We start from the raw sequence: 15,698 nt of genomic DNA, 5'->3' as shown, positions 1-15,698 counted from the left end.
TTAGGGTCATCCTTCTGTTCCTGGTGTTCAGAGAGAGCTATCCTTACAAATGGAGATTTCTTTTCTGAATGTAAATTTCTCTTTCAAAAGAGTAACTTCTAGATTTTTCTGAGCTTCTAAGTCTGCTGTTTCTTAAAAAATAACCAGCTCAAGATAATCCCGTGCCCAAGAGGCGTATTTTGGGGTGGCATATTCTGCTAGCCCTTCACTTTCTTTTATAGAACAAAACACGTGTCGCTAGCCTGATGCCATTTTCGAGTGTATGGCCCAAAGCATTTATCAAATGTGTTCTTACATCAGCTCTGGGAGCTAGAGCAAGGCTGTTATCCCCCATCCATCTTCTGCATCATTCTTTCCCCTGAGCCCCTTATCTATCCTTTTCCAAGTTACCTTCTGCCAGTTGCCAGGTAGGTACAAAGTTGCTCAACGTGGGCATCTGCACTCCCTTCTTCAGCTCCTGTTCTAGAACAGAATTCAGCAAAAATTTTTCTGTACAGGGCAAGATAGTCGGTATTTTTAGGCTTTAGGAACCAAGAGAAGCTAAATCAAAGCTATTATGGATACGTACTTCTAAACAAAAGGAAAATCAACTTCTACCAATATTTTACTGGTGGAATTCAAAATATTATAATAATGAGTTCAATGTTTTGGAGTCTGGGTCTGCTAAGGAGGAAACTGGAATTTTTTGCTGGGGGAGGGGTAATGTTTTGTCTCACTGAGATTCATCATCTTCAAGTGGATTATAGATGTTCGTCTGTGAAAAACGTTCTTAGCGCTCTGGCTGAACAAAAACAGTCAGAATCTTGTTCTGGACTTTTCTTCTTTTTCTTTTCCCCAAACAGTAACCCAATCTATGTTTCATCTCACAAGATAGCGTGTGTGTGTGTGTGTGTATGCCATATTATACATTGATGGCTGATAATTATTTAATATCTTACCACTTCTTCAGAAACTTGATGCTTTTACCAAAAATCACTTTCAATGAATTCTTTGCAAATTGGTTTCTCAAAGCCTAAACAAACTATGATTAGCAAAGAACACAAGTGTTATGCTGAGAAAATTACTCATAAGAAATATCATACTGCAGAGTTTTGCTAGGGTCTCCATTTTAATAAATCCAGCCCAGGCAAATCAGCGAGCCAAGGAAAAGCATTTGGGACTGACAACTTCAATCCCCACTGGCGTTTTCTGCATCTGTGAAAAATCACACTGTAGAGAGATGAGCACTGCCTTTAACCTCCACCAGAAAAGGCTCTTAATACCCAGGCAGTCCACTTCCCAGTCTGGAGGAAGTTGTTGTTTCAGCGTGAATTATCTTTTGAGCCACAAAAGGGAACGTGCTCCCTCCATTTAACAGGCAAAGCTCTGGCCTTTGGGTCCCATTTTCTGGTGTGAAATGTGTGTGCCGGATCCAGCATTTGATTTTTTAAAAAGGCAGCGGTACTTACCCTTTTGGTATTTATATGTAGAGCAGAAGCAAATGGAACTCTGAGTATTAAATTACTGTACTGTGCCAGTTGAGAATTCTGTGCAAGCCAGCCAGCTCCTTCCCCCAAATTGTATTTTTACTGTTCAGCAGCTGCAAGTTCCCAGAAATCTTCAAAGCGGGACCACTTTATTTGACCCAGTGCAAGAGCTCTTAGCTGCTGCCAGGTTTCACTGATCTTGTCTGGGAAGCAGCAGGATCCGTAGGACGGTGTGGGATCAGACATCACCAGATCGCTTCTAACTCCATACTTATTTGCCTGTGTCTGCCCTTGGACAGTTTTCCCTTAACCTTTAGCCTCAGTTTCTTCAGCTGGAAAATGGGGTTAATAATAACTGTCAAGTAGAGCTACCCGAATCACTGTGGATGGTGACTGCAGTCATGAAATTAAAAGACACTTGCTTCTTGGAAGGAAGGGTATGACAAACCTAGACAGTGTGTTAAAAAGCAAAGACATCGTTTTGCTGGCAAAGGTCTGTCTTGTCAAAGCTATGGTTTTTCCAGTAGTTGTATACGGATATGAGAGGTGGACCATGAAGAAGGCTGAGTGCTGAAAAATGGATGCTTTCTAATTGTGGTGCTGGAGAAGACTCTTGAGAGTCCCTTGGATGGCAAGGAGATCAAACCAGTCAATCCTAAAGGAAATCAACCCTGAATATTCATTGGAAGGACTGATGCTGAATCTGAAGCTCCAGTACTTTGGCTGCCTGATGTGAAGAGCCGACTCATTGGAAAAGACTCTGATATTGGAAAAGGTTGAGAACAGGAGGAGAAGTGGGCAGCAGAGGATGAGATGGTTGGATGGCATCGCTGACTCAATGGACATGGACTTGGGAGAACTCCAGGTGACGGTGAGGGGCAGGGAGGCCTGGCATGCTGCCGTCTACGGAGTTGCAAAGAGTCGGACATGACTTAGTGACTGAGCAACAACAAAGGAGCTACTTTGAGGATTAGAAGCAGTTATACATTGTCTTCCTGCAGCACCAGACACATCTGCTCGCTCAGTTCAGGGCAGTGTTGGTCTGGGTGCTGAGGTCCCTACTGGTTCTCCCCTCTGTCTTGTGGTCACTTTAGATACCAGTGTCTATGCCAGGTTGGCTGCAGTCCATGCGGTCGCTAAGAGTCGGACACGACTGAGCGACTTCACTTTCACTTTTCACTTTCATGCCTTGGAGAAGGAAATGGCAACCCACTCCAGTGTTCTTGCCTGGAGAATCCCAGGGACGGGGGAGCCTGGTGGGCTGCCGTCTGTGGGGTCGCACAGAGTCAGACATGACTGAAGTGACTTAGCAGCAGCAGCAGTAGCAGTCTATGCCAGAGGGTGACTGAGAAGGGCGACATTCACATCAGGAACTTGTGTTTATTAGGAAATGGTATAAAAGAACTCATGATGTGTCATGCTGCAACAAAATGCACTGAAATAAGTGCATTTTGATTAACCAAGCCAGTTATTGCCAGAAAAGTGATGAAACCCCTAGAATACCCAGTGCTGGTTGGACCCTGAGAAGATGATTTGGCAGAAATTCATACAAAGACAACCCCAGGGATGGCACTGAGTTGTCTGTGCTTCTACAAATCGGGCCTTGGCGTTAGAAGATGCTCAGCTAACAGGCCTGAGTATTAGCTGAAGCAGAGATGAGACCAAGGAAAATGGCAGCTGTTTGAGCCTGAGGTCAGGGAAAGACAAAAGGGCCCAGAGAAAAGATAAAATAGAAAGCAGTGTAAACTCCAGACCCCTGGCTCCTGAACCATCAGCCAGACATGCATTTGGAGACATGACCACCCAGGGGGTTAGCTGGGAGCTCCAAGAGCGGCAGTGGGTACGAGGTGGGGAGGGCAAAGACGGACTGTCCGGCCCCTGTATCCTGTGGTGATGACGACAGCCAGCCACACTGTGACACACACACCCTGGTATTGTGGTAGGAGCAATCGATGAAAAGGGTGGAAGGAAGACCCTTCCTGATGAGGGCTTTGTTCTGAAGGCAGCTTATCGCTTTGTCCACAGGCCACAGATACACAGTCTCTATTTTCGAGCTCCTTCTTTCCCCTGTACCCACTGGAGTTTTCTCCTCCCACAGCCTTGCTCATGCATATAGGTATAGGTATAGATGGGCTTCCCAAGTGGTGCTAGTGATAAAGAACCTGCCTGCCAATGCAGGAGATGTAAGAGACGTAGGTTTGATCCCTGGGTTGGGAAGATTTGCTGGAGGAGGGCACGGCAGCCCACTCCAGTATTCTTGCCTGAAAAATCCCATGGACAGAGGAGCCTGGCGGGCTACAGTCCTCAGGGTTGCAAAGAGTTGGGCACAACTGAAATGACTTAGCACATATGCCTAGGTTTAGGTTGGGCTTCCCTGGTGGATCAGACGGTAAAGAATCTGCCTGGGATGAGGGAGACCCGGGCTCAATCCCTGGGTTGTGAAGATCGCCTGGAGAAGGAAATGGAAACCCACTCCAGTATTCTGGCCTAGGAAATCCTTAGACAGAGGAGCCTGGCAAGCCCTAGTCCATGGAGTTGCAAAGAGTCGGACATGACTGAGCAAGTAGCACATAGGTATAGGTAGGCTTCTCTGCCCATGGGATTCTCCAGGCAAGAATATATGGAGTGGGTTGCCATGCCCTTCTCTAGGGGATCTTCCTGACCCAGAAATTGAGCTGGGTCTCCTGCATCGCAGGCAGATTCTTTACCATCTGAGCCACCAGGGAAGCCTATAGATATAGACATAAAGATATAGAGCTATAACTCCATAACTTCAACCAGAAACCATTTTACTAAGGAACAACAGGAAATAGTGTTTGTGTTGCTTCCCCATTAGGATAATCTTCTGCTGTTTTTTTTTTATCTCCACAAGTGCTCAGCACTTAGTCTAACAAAGGCATCCTCCATTGCCTGGCAGTGCTGGTTGACCAGATGAACAAATTGCAGGGATGAGCAGGCACACTTGACCTCTATTCAGATTTTTTTTTTCTGTGCAGTGAGGATAGGGTGTTGAGTTGAAGAGGTGCCAGGAGCATCGGGGAGGGGGCATCTCTCACAGACAGCAGTCAGAGACACAGACTCTGACCTCAGGGCCGAGAGGAGGTGACCTCAGGATGGGCTGGGCCATCTGTGGGGCAGGCTGGACGGACCACTGTGACTACTCCCCTCTCTTCCTTGGGGTGTTTTTACAACCCACCCCTGACACTGACCTCAGACTTCACACCTTTATACCACACGGTATACTAGACTTTCTTATTTCTCTTTCCTCCTAGAACTCAGCCTTCCTTCACTGTCCATCTCATTCTAGACCCGAAATATTTCCTGGAGTGACAGTGTTTGCCAGGACACCCCTCACCAGTTCCTCCCTCTTTGTCCACTCTCTCCCTCTGTCCTTTATCCTTCTGCTTCACTTTAAGTTCTTTTTTGGTAATCTTTATTTGGCTGCACCAGGTCTTGGCAGCATACGGGATCTTTCGTCTTCATTGCAGCATGTGAACGCTTAGTTGCAGCATGTGGGATCTAGTTCCCTGACCAGGGATCGAACCTGGGCCCCCTGCATTGGGAGCATGGAGTCTTAGTCAGTGCACCACCAGGGAAGTCCCTTCTTTAAAGTTTTTGATAACACTTCACATGTGTTGAGTACATCATGCTGCATGGAGACCATCTGTTTTCATCTCATCAGATTCTTACCATGGTGCTCTTAGGTCTCATGCCCAATTTACTGGTAAAGAGACTGAGTCACAGACGGTTGGATGACTGCCCAGCAGGACATTTAGATTGGTGTGCTTTCCCTGAGCCCTAGGACCTGTGTCCCCGCCCATCCTTGAATGAGCATCTTGGTGCTGTGCCCTTGATCCCAGATTAAAAATACAGTGTTTGGGTTAAAATTGGGAGTATCTTGGGACCTTATTTCCAGAGTGCTAGAAAAATCTGTCTCCGTGAATAGAAGGTCAGGATGGAGGTAGAGCCACCCCTCCAGTCTCCTGCTTTCTCATGGCAATAGGAAAATTTATGTTCCCATTTATAATGGGAATCAAAGGAAGCTTAAGGGTTGTTATCACCAGCTCCACATTTTTTTACTGCAGTAAAATACGTACGCAGTTTATCATCTTTAGTGTAGACTTCAGTGACATTAAGTACATTCAGAATATTTTGCAACCATCAACACTGTGTACTGTGAACAGTCTCATCTTCCCAAATGGGAAGCCTGCATCCGTTCAGCGGTCACTCCCTGCTATCCCCTCCCCCTTGCCCTTGGCAACCACCAATCTGCCTTCTATCTCTATAAATTTGCCGGTTCTAGACATTTCTTACAGTGAAATCATATGTGACCTTCTTTCTTCTATTACTTAGCATAATGTTTTCAAGGTTCATCCATGTTATAGCCTGTCTCAGAGCTGTTATCCATTGTATGGGTGGACCACAAACATTTTGTGTATCCATCCATCCATTGGTGGACATTTGGGTTGTTTCAACTTTTTGGCTACTGTGCAGAATGCTAAACACACGTGTATAGTGGTTGTTGGAATCTCTGCTTTTAGTTATTCTGAGTGTATTCCTGGGGGTGTGACTGGAGTAGAGAGAGCAAGGAGAAGCTGAGAAACTCAGACTGTCTAGATGGAGCCTGAGAATATGTTGTGAGACCCTAGCTTTTATTCTGAAGGAAATGGGGAATCATTGGAGGGTTTCCCCGCAAATGCATAGCCTGAGCTGACTTATGTTTCAGTAGAGCCTTGAGAGTTGATTGCACGAGCGCAGAGTGGAAGCCAGTTAGGAGCCATGGCGGTAATCCAGGCAATGGAATGACGGTGGCCTAGTTGACATGGTGGCAGTGAAGATGGTGGGACATCATCAGATCCAAGATTTATTTGGAAGGTAGAGCCATGAGGACTTCTGACCAATTGACACCAAGGCCAACACCAAGGTTTTTACCCCAGCACTTGGAAGAATGGAGTCAGTGTTGCCTAAATAGGAAAGTTAGGTGGGATGGGCTTGAGTGGAGGGTAGGTTAACGATTCCTTTCTAGCCACATCTGAGGGATCTCTTAGACATAATGAGACACTGAGCAGGCAATTGGATGTACCCAGGCTGGAGTGCAGAGGAAGGATTCAGACAGGAGTGTGTATTTGGAAACTATTGGAATATAAATGCTGTTGAAAGCCAAGAAAGCAAACATTATCATCAAAGAGTGAGTGTAGATGGAGAAGAAGGGAGAACCAAGGACTCCGCCCTGGAGTCCTCCTCCTCTGAACCTCAGAGAGAAAAGAAAGAGTCAAGGAGGAAGATCAGAAGGGGCATCTAGGAAGACATCCAGGTGTGGAGAGCCTGCTTCCAAGGAAAGAGGATGATCTGCTGTGTCAGATGCAGCTCGGAGCTCACACGTGATGAGGACTGAGAACTGGCCATTCAATTTCAGATGAGTCATCTCTGACTTTGACAGATGCACTTGCATCAGAGTGGTGAGGATGAGAGCCTGCTTGAGTGGCTCAGGAGAGAACGGGAGAGAAAATTGGAGGCATCAGGTGTAGACAGCTCTGAAAGGGGGCTTTGCTGTAAAGGGGAGCAGAAAACAAGGAGAGACAGCTGTAAGGAAAGTGGGTCAAAAGAGAAGGGGATTGTAGACTGTGAAGGGCTTGGAACGAGCCAGCCAAGAGGGAAGATGGTAACTGTGCAGGGTGTTCTAAAACGTACCCAGGATTTTAAAATTCAGAGATGGTGAGGACAACAAAGTAGGAGATTATTGCCATTAAAAAGACAGTTTTTTACTCTCAGTTTTCAAGAGGAGGAGGCCTGCCATGCCATGCAGTGCCATCTGGGGAAGAACCTGAGGCAGTTAGGAGGAGAAGCAGTGAAGAGACAGTGTGAGCTGAGGCCTTTTTTTTTTCTTTTCCAGTTTGTTTGTGTATTTTGGTTGCACTGGGCCTTCTCAGTTGCAGTGAGCAGGGGCTACTCTCTGGTTCCGATGCAAGGCTTCCTCATTACCGGGGCTTCTCTTGTTTGGAGCATCAGTTCTAGGTGCCTGGGCTCAGTAGTGGCAGCTCACAGGCTCCAGAGCACAGGCTCAGTTCTTGACCACCACGGAAGCCCCTTTTCTTATTTTCTAAATTCTTGATGCTTTGGCACTTAACTGGGGAGAGACCACCCCTCCCAGGACTAGCCAGTTCTAAGAGAGTGCCGAAGACCGGGTGGGAGTGTGCCTTTCCCATGCAAACTAACCAGCCAGGAGCCCACATTCCCAGCCACCACCTCTACCTGGTCTTTGACTCCAGGAGACAACAGCCCTCTACCCTGATCATCCCAGGCCCGGGAACCAGACAGCTGGAAATCCCAGGGCCAGGAACCAGACAGCTGGAGATAGCTCCCTAACCTGCAAATACTCCAACCAGCCAGTCATAAGCCAGATCAGCTGCTTTCGTTGCCTCACCCATTTCTTCTAGAAGAAACCACAATAAGGACTCTGAGCTCAGACTTCCCTGGTGGTCCACTGGTGAGCAATCTGCCTGCCGGTACAGGAGACACAGATTCGATCCCTGATCCAGGAGGATCCCACATTCTGTGGAGCAGCCAAGCCTGTGCACCTAGAGCCCATGTTCCACAAAACAGAAGCCAGGGCAATGAGAGCCTGAGCACTGCCACGAAGAATAGCCCCTGCTTGCCACAACTAGAGAAATCCTACACAGCACGAAGATCCAGCACATCCTGAAATAAATAAGGAATTTTTAAAAATTGAAAGTGAAAGTCACTCAGTGTCCGACTCTCTGCGACCCCATGGACTATAGAATCCATGGAATTCTCCAGGCCAGAACACTGGAGTGGGTAGCCATTCCCTTCTCCAGGGGATCTTCCCAACCCAGGGATCGAACCCAGGTCTCCCGCATTGTAGGCAAATTCCTTACCAGCTGAGCCACAAGGGAAGCCTTTGTGGAAATAAGGAAAGATATTTAATATAGGCATGTTTAGGGGAGAAAGGATTGCAGGAGTGAGGATGGGAGTAGCGAGAGAAGCAAGAGAGGATGGGAGGAGGGGTTGGCCTCAGCTAAGAGCAAGAACAGTTCAGTAACAACAAGGGTGGCCACACCACGAAGCGCGTGGATGTGAAAGCTGGGGACATTCTCTTTTGTTTGTTGATTTCTCAAGGAAATAAGAAGCAAGGTTGCCGGTTGAGAGGGAGAAGAAGGGAGGAGGTGTTAGAAGTTTGCCAACGGAGAACAAGCTGGGGCAGAGTCTTCTAGGAGTGATGGAGGAGGAACTCGGGCCCTGGAGCAGGATCGCAGGGCAGCTCTGAGGACCCGTCGGACACACACAGAGCCCTGAATTTAAGGAGAAGTCAGCCAACAGAGAGATGCGATTATTGGCATCAGTTTTGCCAACAAAGCAAAGTGGGAGTGGGGAAGCCAGACCGCTCTTAAAACAACCAACTATGGCTTTGGACTTGGGGGGCGGGGAGAACGCAAGAGGAGGGAGTCTGTTGTCAAGGTGGCAGGGCCAGTGGACTGCGGGTCCCAGGGGAGTGGGAGGCGGGATGAATCTGGTGAACTTGAGGAGATGAACTAGAACAGCAGGGGTTGGATGAGAGAGTGGAGTGCTTATGGCCAGAGAACACAGATGATTTTTGTTTGTTTGTTTTCTTATTTTTGTCAAGCTGTATTTTCTGTAAGACATATGTATTCGTATTTTGCAACATAATTTTTTTTCACAAAAGATAAATGTGTTTTTAAGAGTGTGGGTAGGATTTGGACAGACAGAGGTGGTCTTGTGGGGGACATTTCTGGAGAAGGATGGCCGGGCATCAATTGGGATGCGTTTCCTGAACAATGAATTGCCCCGTGTAACTGGCCATGGACTGTATAGGGCCGATGGCAGGAAAGATGTTGAGGAGGGCGGAGATGCTAAGGAAGAGCATGTACTTCACTCAGGAGAGGGTGGGGAGCCAGTGAAGGGGTTTGAGGGTGGACACATCCAGAACACAGATGGGTCCTTTGTCACCGACGAGGAGAGGAAGCAGTGACGATTACAAAGCTCTGCATCTCTGGGTGGAAATTCCTGGGTCTGCCTCCCTGTCTCTCCCGTTCTTACCTCTCTGTCAGCTGGAACAGTTGTGGTGTGTTGCATATATTCTTTGGAACAGCAACAATAAAAGCGATTGTTTTTAATTTCTGCTCTTCTCCTCCGTAATGGAGCTATTAGACTTTGGCAGATCCCTTAATATGATTATCCTTTTTGAATGATTTCTAATTGAAATGTTTGCGCTGATGGTGGTAATTGCAGCAGAGTTTGAAGAACGAGGCTGTAGACTCACGGTCCAGGAGCTCATCGGCTGTAGCTTGTGCTCCTCAGCAGGTGGGGACGAAACCCCGGAGGGGACGCAGGGCCCCGGCGACTTCTTGGTTCTGGTTATAAGGACGGGTCTGGCTCACCCTGCTGACGGTGTGGCAGGTCCCTGTAGGGCCGGGCAGGGGCTTCCCATTGAGAAGATGACAGCTGTCCATCATCAATCCAGAATTCAGAGCAGCCGCCCCCCCCTGAGATTGCCAGCAATGCGGGCTGGCCCAGCCGAGGTGAGGATATGCCTTGTAATGATTTATTTCATCTCTGCATCAACCAGTGAAGCATCCGCCACCTGCTTGAGTCTTGCCCTGCTTCTGGCATCACAGGGTTGCCTCCAGGCCCTTCTGTTTGCAGGACCGGGGTCTTGGCTTAGCAGGGAGGCCACTCCCCAGCGGCTGGTCTCCCAGGCTGTTTCCAGTCCCTCCTCTGCACCATCCGTGTCAAGCTTGGTCTCAGTTAGGACACCAGGATGTGAACTGATACCCGGGCACCCTCTTGACACTATGGCAAGTTGTTGTTGTTAATATTTATTTATTTCGCTGTGTCAGGTGTTAGCTGCAGCAGGCAGGATCTTCACTGTCATGCAAGATCATTCGTTGCCTTGCATGGACTCTCTAGTCATGGTGCATGGGCTTCAGTAGTTGAAACACGCAGGCTTAGTTTCTCTGTCCCCAAGCATGTGGAATCTTAGTTCCCCGACTTGAGATCGAACCTGCGTCCCTTGCATGGCAAGGCAGTTCTTAAACCACTGAACCATCAGGGAAGTCCCCCGTGGCAGGTTTTTGACCATGGCCTTTAGGGGACCTTTCCACATGCCACCAATGCCAGTAATGGTCACACGCTCATTCTGCATCTTCAGTGCATGGGGACCAGCCTCCTGCCCTTCTTCATCTCTGGGTTTTGACGGCCTGCCAGGATGCAGACAGCGGGCTGCTTGGCTGTGGCCTCTTGGTGGGGCCTTGTCCCAGCTGGGTGGCTGCTGTGGCCAAGTTTTAATGAGGAGGCCCCAGGGGACCCCTCCTTCCCATTGTGGGGAATCCTGGAGCTTTTGTATTCTGAATGAATACACTGAACAGAGCTGTGAGCAGCAGGTGGGGGACCCAAGGGGACTCATACAGTGAATCCGTCTCTCTCTGCCACCACAACCAAAAAATAAAATATCATCCAGGTAAAGCCCATTGCGTGAAAAGAGCAGGCTGCGTGATGGCAGAGGTGTTTCCTAAAGGGCGATGTGAGAGATGCCGGGAGGGAGACACATGCTGTGTCCTTGACAGTGAAAGGCTAGGGCCCGAGTCCTTCCTGCCTCTCTGCCCCCTCTCCTCCGTCTTCCTCCCCTCCCTCCTCCATCTCTTCCCCTCCTTCCCTCCTTCTTCTCCATTTATCCCCCTGTCTCTCCCCCTAGCGACTACACACTCCCTTGCTGTCCTTGGCTTCAAGTTCAGGTCAGCCAGTTCGTCCCTGGGACATCATGGAGCCCTTCCCCACCAGCATCTAGCGGTAATGTCAGCAAGGTGCTCACTCCTGGGAATACAATAAAAAATCAGAGGAATAACTTCTCTGCTCTTGGAGACCTGATGCTTCAAGAGGGAGCTGGCTCCGCAGGATGGATCTGCTGGTAGAAACACAAATTCCTGAGTCCCGCCTGTGTAAGTCTGGTTCCATGATCTGGGCTGCACCTGGGAAGCTGCGTTTTTCTAAGGAGCCATCCGGGTGATGCTGGTGGATCCTAGGCCAATCTCAGAGAAACATTCTTTTCAGTCTTGAGGCTGTGCCCAGAACCACCTGTTCAAGAGTGTGGGTTGACAGCTGCGCACTGTGGTTCTAACTGCCCTGCTGGTCCTTGGGCGGTTAGAAAGTCTAGTGTCTTAGAGAAGGATCTTACCACGCATGCGTGATCACGTTGGGAATTTTCAGATGTCGCACTTCAGGGCTGGAGAGTATTCTAATGCTGGGAGCCGGCATATTGCATATTGAGTGAGGATCTGTAATAGCTCAACTGGAATTCTATCACTGCCGGGAGCCAGCGTGAGGCACTCCGCCCATGACAAAGGTCATGAGGAAGGAGGCTCGGCATACGCAAAGGCGGGATCGAGCCTCAGGAGTCCCCCTGGAAATTCTCGAGCATCTACCCCCAAAACCAGAGTCTGCCTACTTTCTGCTTTGTGCTTTCACCTACACCTCTGACTTTACGGGGGGCTGTCCCCCACTACCTCTCTCTGGAAAAAGAGTTAGCTTACGGCTCCAGTTAATAATTCCTGGGTGTGACAGTGTTTAACCTACAAACTCCTTTGGAAATCCTCTAGCCTGCCTGAATAGGTTTTTCCGGCCACGTGTGATTGTTCAGAGCCTCCCAACTGTGAGAGGCAGGAGATGTTCTAAACTGCCTAAACACAGATTCCTTTGAGTAGTTAAAAGATTGATTAGAAAATGTATTGGTGAAGGGTTTTTCACTTGTTGGGCCAATGTTTGCTGCTAAGTCTCCATACTCCTTACCTACTGTGTCCTTGGCAGTGTATTGATTGATATAATGGGTGTATAGAAATGTAAAATGCCGCTTTGTCCAATGCTTTTTGGAAGGCTGGCGCCTGACTTTGGAATAATCACCTTTAGAGAAAGATAAGTTTCTTAAAATGTTAACAGGCCTCCGGGCCAGAAGATGATGTCAATCACCTGAACTTTTGCATATGATAAGTTTGCAGGAAGAAAGCCTGGCTTGCTGCATGACTCTACCCCTTCCCCCATTATCCTCTATGCATACCTTAAGGTATAAAAACTACTTTGGAAAATAAAGTGCGGGCCTTGTTCACTGAAACTTGGTCTCCCCATGTCATTCTTCCCTTTAACTTCCGGCTGAGCGTCCATCTGGAGCGCGGATGTCCTCTGCGACCATTTATTTGCCTGGGCTTCTAAGACCCACTCGAGAAGGTGTCTAAGGTGGGGCACCTTCCGCTATTCGAGAGGGCGCCTGCGGCCTCCGTGGTCAGAGCTAACCTGGTGTCACGGGTTATATTGATTTTCCGCGTAAACCAAGCCACTCAGCTTCTTTTCTCCACTGAATTTTCCTACTGAGCTATCCTTATTCTATTACTCTTTGTATCCTTAATTAAAGTGTAATTAAGCAGTTATTCCCTGACCCTCGCCTAGCCGTCTCTCCTTCGAATACCCTGGCTCAGCCGGGGCTGGTCCCCGGCATTCTAACTTCTCAGAATTTCTCGATGTGCTCAGCAGTGGCTCTCTAGAAACCTGGGGTGACCCCGCTGCTCCCTCCCATTCCCCCTTCTCTTCAGTCTCTCGTCCTCTCAGGACCACTTTTTCCACCTCCAGGCGTGCCTGTCACTGGCATTTCTCCATCACCTGAGTGACCCTGGCTTGTAACTCTCCCAGAGGGAATCTTCTCTGCAGTTTGCCTCTTCTGGCTGTCTGATGAAACATCCACCCTCCCCCAGATCAGAAGTGGCAAGGAGGGGAGATCGTTGTTATTGTTCCATTGTAAACTCTTGTCCAACTCTTTGCAACCCCATGACTGCAGCGCACCAGGCTTCCCTGTCCTTCACCTCCCAGAGTTTGCTCAAACTCATGTCCATTGAGTCAGTGATGCTACCCAACCCTCTCATCCTCTGTCGCTCCCTTCTCTTCCTGCCCTTAATTTTTCCTAGCATCCAGTGAGTCGGCTCTTCCTATCAGGTGGCCACTGTATTGGAGCTTCAGCTTCAGCACCAGTCCTTCTAATGAATATTCAGAATTTATTTCCTTTAGGATTGACTGGTTTGATCTCCTTGCTCTCCAAGGGACTCTCAAGAATCCTCTCCAGCACCACCATTCAAAAGCATCAGTTCTTTGACTCTCAGCCTTCTTCATGGTCCATGACTACTGGAAAAATCATAGCTTTGACTAGACAGCTGTTTGCCAGCAACGTGATGTCTCTGCTTTTTAATATGCTATCTAGGTTTGTCATAGCTTTGCTATTCAGCTGCAAAGAACAGAAACACACCCCGTTTAAGTCAAGGAGGACAGATCACAAAGACACAAGGGGCTCTCACATCACCCAGGGGCAGAGTGCGGAGCCAGGCCAGTCAGCAGATGGGCAGCCCAGGACTCCAGGCTACCCTGCAGTCCCTGGTCTCACCCCTCCGAGGGGCATCTGTCTCCCTCTGCTCAGCCATCCGTGTGCACAGGGACCACCAGAACTGCCCCCAAATGGCAGCCTGAGCCCTACAGATGGCTGAGACCCTCTAGTTCTAACTCCCGGCACTGTCTCAATTCCAAGTTTCAGAAAAGCATAATTTGATTGACCCTATTTGGGATCCATGCTCAGTCCTGGTTCAGTTAGCTGAGACAGGGGCTGGACTTCATATGCTTTTCCAGGAGAGGGGCCAGCTGCTTCTCTGAGAGGGGCCAAGAGCTGCAGGGAATGCTTGACAGTGAAGTGGTTTCTGTTCTGGGGTAGCTAGTGCCCCGAAAGAGGGTGATATCCTGTGTCCATAGGCGTGATTGGTGTGAGATTGCTGGGGAAACACAGAGGATGAAGGAGCACTATTATTGAGCTCCTGGTCTCTCTGCACTGGTCTCATTGCATGTCTTTTCACAGCCATGCTCTGCAGAGACTTAACTGGGATCCAGAGGCTCCATTCACCTCACACAAGTTCAGTTTTCCATGGCAGCACTCGCATTCATCAAACTTGCTCCCTTCAACTCTCAACACTGGTCTTTCCATTGACCCCACTGCTGCTGTACCACGTGGGTACCAAGAAGTATCCCATGGGGTCAGAAATCTGGACATTAAACTCAAGCTCAAGATCTGAAGGAGCAGATAAAGATCTATTGTTGAGATCTATAGTTCAGTTCAGGAGAATCCCACCTAACAGCTTCCTAGCAGCCCCAGTGAACTTTCATGGGGCTTCCCGTATGAGATGTCTCTATCGCCTAGGAAAGCATCTCACCAGCATTTCTGGCCTTTGGCAGACTGGGGTTTTACTGGCTCTTTCACAAAGCCATTTCTGGGGAGTGCAGTGAGGCAGAAAGACTAAAATGAAGGGCTTTGAGAGGCGGATGGTCCTGACCTCTGCTCTGTGATTCATGCTGGGTCGCTAGTTCTCCACGGGCTTCAGCAGGAGTGGTCTTTCCTCTTTCACGTAACCGTGGGGGTTTTTAAATGAGACAGTGCGTGAAATGTGCTTTGCGCTCATGCTGGAGACAGGAATCACTCAATAAATGGCAGCCATAATAATAGTAATAATAATAACCTAGTTGCTTGAATGCAGGATGTTTCTCTATCCCCTACAGCACCAGTAAAATGCCTTAAAGGAGGCTGCTTCTGTTTCTACTTCCTCTTCCCACTCCTCACCCTCCTTTTCCTGTCCCTCTTCCTTTCCCCCTCCTCCCCTTACTCTTCCTCACCCTCCTTCTCCTTCTTCAAGTGAGATACAATTAGATAACATGGTGCAGGTTTAAAGTATATAACATGTTTTGATCTCTATACTGCAACAAGGTAACCACCATAGCATTAGCTAATGCCTCTGTTCAGTCGCTAAGTCACATCCAACTCTTTGTGACCCTGTGGTCTGCAGCATTCCAGGCTTCCCTGTCCTTTACTATCTCCCAGAGTTTGCTCAAACTCATGTCCATTGAATCAGTGCTGCTCTCTAACCATCTCATCCTCTACTGCCTCCTTCTCCTCTTTCCCTCAGTCTTGCCCAGCATCAGGGTCTTTTCCAGTGAATTGTCTCTTCACATCAAGTGGCCAAAGTATTGGAGCTTCAGTGTCAGTCCTTCCAATGAATATTCAGGGTTGATTTCCTTTAAGATTAACTAGCTTGATCTCCTTGCCATCCAAGGGAGTCCCAAGAGTCTTCTCTAGAACCACAATTCAAAAACATCAATTCTTCAGTGCTCAGCCATCTTTAT

At 48.4% G+C, this 15,698-nt stretch overlaps 1 protein-coding gene across 1 annotated transcript in view; it reads left to right on the top strand.

Annotated features, from left to right (window-relative positions):
- The window catches only part of GALNT17 (polypeptide N-acetylgalactosaminyltransferase 17), a 430,162-nt gene that overhangs the window by 327,399 nt on the left and 87,065 nt on the right, over positions 1–15,698 (top strand). The window lies entirely within an intron of this gene.

This window comes from Bubalus kerabau, chromosome 23 (genome assembly GCF_029407905.1).
Source record: "Bubalus kerabau isolate K-KA32 ecotype Philippines breed swamp buffalo chromosome 23, PCC_UOA_SB_1v2, whole genome shotgun sequence".
Lineage (NCBI taxonomy): Eukaryota > Metazoa > Chordata > Mammalia > Artiodactyla > Bovidae > Bubalus > Bubalus kerabau.
Note: the sequence above shows the minus strand (reverse complement) of the source record. Positions and strands in the feature narration are given on the sequence as shown.